General features: G+C 44.7%; 2 long non-coding RNA genes across 4 annotated transcripts; both read right to left on the bottom strand.

Annotated features, from left to right (window-relative positions):
- Positions 1-1,113: 1,113 nt before the first annotated feature.
- Positions 1,114-2,494, bottom strand: LOC119348095. Of its 2 annotated transcripts, XR_005168733.1 has the most exons (4): positions 2,331-2,494; positions 1,591-1,659; positions 1,351-1,423; positions 1,114-1,243 (listed from the first exon to the last, which is right to left on the bottom strand). It is a non-coding gene; the product is annotated as an uncharacterized LOC119348095 (long non-coding RNA). The 2 variants fall into 2 exon arrangements; XR_005168732.1 differs by having other exon boundaries at positions 1,114-1,423.
- A 64-nt stretch (positions 2,495-2,558) lies between these two features.
- LOC119348094 lies at positions 2,559-4,486 on the bottom strand. Of its 2 annotated transcripts, none has more exons than XR_005168731.1 (3): positions 3,927-4,486; positions 3,367-3,415; positions 2,559-2,628 (listed from the first exon to the last, which is right to left on the bottom strand). It is a non-coding gene; the product is annotated as an uncharacterized LOC119348094 (long non-coding RNA). The 2 variants fall into 2 exon arrangements; XR_005168730.1 differs by having other exon boundaries at positions 2,563-2,625.
- Between the last annotated feature and the right edge of the window lie 860 nt (positions 4,487-5,346).

The following is a 5,346-nucleotide window of genomic DNA, read 5'->3' as shown; positions in this document are numbered from 1 at the left end:
GAAGCGGACAATCCTTTTAACCTCACAAAATGAATGGCGATTCTTGAGTATGATAGAATTGATGGGCAACATATCCTTTTTCTTCTTCAGCACGAATGTTGTTTCATTAATCCTCTTTTGTTCATGCAAGGAACAAAGTACAGTGGCGACAACCGCAGGAAAACAAGAACATTAGCACTGGCTCATAGCAAAGATGGAACAAAGAAATTACATGTGAGAATAAAAGAAACAAAACTCGAATTTACCGGCATGTTGAGAGTGAATTACAGTGGGAATACCACCAACAAAATACAGAGCTAGCATGATATTAGTGCCTCATGGGATCAGATAATGAATCATTGGCATCAAAAGAACCTACTACTACTTTACATGAAACAAAAAAAAATATGATTACAGTGAGCACATCATAAGATGAAGTTGTGATGTTCAGGAAACACACTGTAGCTATGTATATACAACTACTACTTTACAACCTATCTTACATAGGATATTTCTTAAGTTGTTCTAATCTAAGTGAAAACATGTCTATGAGGCATCACAAATTACTGAAAAAATAATTTTGTTGTTTTCGGTTGGTTATTTTGGATCTGTCACAATTTACTGAAAAAATGATTTTGTTGTACAGTCCATTGACCATGTTTTCTAACATAAGTGTTCCAATTTAAAGTAGATCATGCTTGCACTTTTCTTCAAGGGAACACTAACTGTCCCTCTAATTCTCACAACCATGCATATGTATAACTCATATGTCAGTCGCATGGGATGAGATCATTAAAGGGCATAATAAAGTATCTATGGACATGTGACTAATTAATAGGCATTCGATATGAAGAACCTGAAACAAGAAAGAAACAGAAACCGAAGCAGAAGATTGTCAAAGAATAGGAACAGTTAAGAAAAATATAGCCGCACTTTACTTATCCAAATCAAGTGAAAATAACCAATATGCACTACATGTGTGAGATAGTATTATCTGATATAATAGATAAGCTAGCGCACACTGTCAGAAGCATAAAGCAGTAACAAAAAAATTGATTCATCAGCACCAGTGTACCATCTAAAAGTGCATTATTGTCTAGTACCTTCATTTTGTGCATAGTTTTGTGCATCCTCAACACCAAAAGCAAAAGAAACGCCTTCTGATCCGTCTCTAAAGTAAGAAAGTTTACTACCATAGAGATGTAGAAAGAGAAGGTCCATGTATGTAACTGAGAGTTGGATCATGTCCTAAACTGGGCACCGTCTACCAAAATCAATAGTCAAAACCAGCGAGCAACATGCTAGAGAAAAATCATAAGAAAGTTGATGTTTGAGGCTACTACACGCAAATATAGGGTGAGGAATTATCACCTATGCTATAGTGGAGTCATGACCAATGACCCCCTTCAAAAAATACAGATCAATCATCACCACCACAATTTTTCTGCAGGTATGAACAAGAAAAAATACAGAGAAGAAAAATGAGAATGTATGGCTTTTTATCTGTATTATTACTTAGTCAGTTTGTACTTGTCTAAAAAATAACAGAACATCTTAATATGCAGTGGAAAATGATAATTTTTTAAGATGCTGTGTCTGTGTGGAGCATACCTCAATTTGGTCCCGCAGCACTTTGATGTAGTCTACATCAATATCCATCGTGCCTGAAGTATTTGTTTTCTGCATATTCAAGAAAAAACTTATTAATATGTCTGTATTACACGACTTCTAGAGAATTACTGCACAAATGCAATTCTGAAATCTGAAATAACTAAGGTCCAAGTTAACGACAACTACGAAGGTTCTGAATTTCCGTGGGCAACAATTCCAGTTTGGATTATAATCGTCAGTTTTAATTGCACAAATTGAGTTTTCCTCCCTCCCTCCCTATCTCTCTTCTTTAAAAGAACCTTAAGTATTTTCACATGCTTTGTAAAAGAATAGATACCTCAAATGGTATAAACATCGTATCACCATCCACTTTAACTAATATTCTTAAATGACTGGGAAAACAACAAATGTGCAGCCGGCTACCCTTGCAGAATAATTCTTGCAGTGCATACAAAGAGCAGTAAAGCTCTGGTGACCGTTGAATAATAGTTTTCTGAATCTTTCTTATCTAGCACAAGAGCAAGCCTATGAATGTTCACTACGACTTCCTCTACTTTGCACATTGATATGGCTACATCTATTCGTTTAAATCTAAACCCTAAGATATCTAGAAGGAGATTATGACCTCCTTGACCTGAATTTGGGAGGCGATGTTCCAAGCTGACCTGACCTTGTGTAGCACCAAGTGAAAGAATCGAGACCAAATGAAAAATAGAGATGAAGATGCAATCAGTACCTACCTTATGAATCATGCCCTCTTACGTGAGGACGCAGGGCCTTAACATAGAACCAACCTTGTCGGCGCTGACAGACAACGGACACATGCGTCGTCTGGTTTCCTGTGATCACGAGCGAGTGCCATCTGCACAGGGGCGCGAGGAGGTCCTTGATGCTATGGACGTTGACAAAGGACGCAGGGCGCTACACCTGCAGTACGCCCCGGTGCTCGGCGTCAACCCTTGAGTAGAACCACAAGATGTTGTTCTGCAGCACGGTCAAGTACGACGCCAAACATGCCTTGCTGTTCATGTGCACCTGCTGACAGACACAATAGCCAATAATAAATAGTTTTGTTGATATGAGCACTCAAAATATTTGAAAGCAAACACGTGAACATTACAATAATAGGACAGAGCCATCAGAAATAGCTTGTTCTCACTGCAAACTGTAGAACAAATGTGTAACCTTAGTAGCCATAGAATATTGTAAATAAACGAAGATCTGTAATTATAAGAGGAATCACGTAACCAGAAAGAAGTCCAATTTAATAGCCAACGTAAAATATTATTGCTAAGCATACTAAAGAAAGGAAAACATCTGATTTATCATTAACAGTCTCTTAGCAAAACAACCAGAAAAGCAAAGTACTCTGCAAATTGTGGTATGTGTTCATTAGCCCCAGTAAAATGACTTGCTCACTTAGAATCCTTCACATAAAGTCATGAACCATAGTTCCATACATTTTTATTTGTCTCATACACCTCTCCTCATTTAATAAATGGATTCGGCTCTGAAAAATATATTACTAATGGTTAACAGAAAAGTAGAGTAGTCCCTTTGGAAAGAGCAAAGGAGAATAAAAGCACGGCTAAAATATATACCATTCATGCCCTGTCTCAACAATTTCTGTATCTCATCAGAACTAAAACCTGATACACATCTAATCAGAACTAAAACCCAGACACCTCGATCATTGCCAGCATTTAAAATCCGAACACCCTACAATCCTGTAATGCAATAACAAAGAAAATCTGAATAGTGCCAAGTACTACTTACGTTTGTCCACCTTCATTCTTCAGCATGTCCTCTCTTCTGCCTCCCTGTCCTACAATACAAAAACCAAGAAATAGAGCAATTAATCATAGCAATAAGACCAGAAAGATTGGGTCAGTTGAACTAATAGTAAGTAGGAGACACGCTGAAGATCAATAATTTACAGACATCTTTTGCAAACATGCAATGATAGCACCATTGCAGTACTGCTGCATGTATTGATCACTAATCACAATATCATGAACGGAATGTTCATGTGGCCATTCTTATCCCAAGTTATGCCACCTTCTTCTATGTGGCATGTTCTAATGCAAGTATGGACCAAGAATATGTCCTAATTACTTATTAGCACTGCAAGATAATTAGAGAACATGCAAGTCTGGGCCAGCGAATCGATTATATGTGCAGACACAAAAGAGAAAGTAGATACCCAGCCAATTAGCTAAAACTGTAAAAAAAAACAAGCAGTTAAATACCTGACTATATTTGCACTGAAACTATTGCAGCATAAGTAGCTATGGAAGGAGAGAGGCCGGAGGAGGGGAAGGATCATGGAGACGCACTGCTGCAGCTGGAGTTGAAACGGCGCAGACAAGGAGCAGCGGACTATGGGACGAGGACGTGCAGGTGGCGAGAAAGCATGACGTCGTCCCCCTTCCCCCTCCTCTCGTGGCCGCTGACCCGTCACCAGCCAGCAGTCTTGTTGCTGCTTCCCTCGTCTCCTTCTTCCTCAACCTCAACTGCGTGGGCTCAGCTCCAGATCCTCCGCCGCGACCTGGCGCCACGGCCAACGGGAGAGTAACAGGGAATGAGGCCAGCGGGACGAGGAAGAGAAGGGGCGAGGATGGATCACATCGAACCGCCACGCGCAGGCCTCGGCCGGCGGTGACCCTCTCCCATCCGACGCCGCGCCTCCTTCTCCTCTTTCCTCTCGTGGCCCTGTCTAGGTCAATCGGAGAAGCTCAGGTGGTCGCCATCTCCCCAACCGACGAGCGCCCCCAGCTTCTCCCGCCTGCACGCACCGGCCCGGCCCTTCTCCTCCATCGCTGCCGGTCCGGTCGACATCCCACAGGCTGAGCCTGAGCAGCCCCATCCCCCTCGACTTGTGGAGGCAGGAGCGGAGGAGCCGGCGGGGATATTCCTCCCCAGACGCCCCTACTCTCTCCTGCTCCTCCTCCTCCCCCATCTCATCCACCCCTCCTCGTCCCGGATCCCGCCGAATCCGAGACTTGTGGGCGCGGAGGCGAGCTTCTTCTTCGGCGGCGGCGGCAGGAGAGTAGGCGGGGTTCGCGGGGGAGACTCATGGGCTAGGTCACCGGCATCGGCGGCGAGCTTCTCCGGCGGCGGCGGCAGGAGAGGAGGTGGGGGTCGCGGGGGAGACGCGCGGGCCGGAGCTGGCCGGAACTGGCCGGCGCTATGGGAAGAGAGAGGGGTTATCGAGAGAGAGAGAGAGGAGGGCGACGAGGAGGGGGAGGCGAGTGGGACGGGAGGCGGCGGCTAGGTCTTCTCCATGGGGGAGGCTGCCTTTTATGCGCCCGGATGCGAAATGACGAAAATGCCCCTGGCGGGGCACGAAAATAACAGGCGGTGGCAGCAGCGATTTAAAGGCGACGTGGCTGGCTTCGTTGTGACTATGAACCCCTTCATCCTTTATAAGTTAGATTGTGATGGAGCAACGGTTGGGGGGGGGGGGTAAAAGAAGCGGCAACCGCGCTGAGGCGCACACTCAGACGCCCATCCCAACCATCCGGCATTTAAAATGTATATGAATCTGCGTATAGCAGAAGGTACTCATGCTGCACCCCCCTCCCCCGAAGAGCATTTCCAGCCATTCGGCCCCCCAGGGCGCCGAAAAAGAACGGCCTGGGGGCGAGCCGGCGCTAGATCGGGCCCTGGGGTTCGTTTCTTCCCAGCCACGCCCCCAGGTGCCGCTCCCCAAGGCGTCCCATATTCGAACTCCATCGTTCCCGCTCAAATAAACAA

The sequence above is a fragment of the Triticum dicoccoides genome, unplaced genomic scaffold (genome assembly GCF_002162155.2).
Source record: "Triticum dicoccoides isolate Atlit2015 ecotype Zavitan unplaced genomic scaffold, WEW_v2.0 scaffold84868, whole genome shotgun sequence".
Taxonomy (NCBI): Eukaryota; Viridiplantae; Streptophyta; class Magnoliopsida; order Poales; family Poaceae; genus Triticum; species Triticum dicoccoides.
The sequence above is the reverse complement of the archived record's forward strand: the minus strand, read 5'-3'. Positions and strand labels throughout refer to the sequence as shown.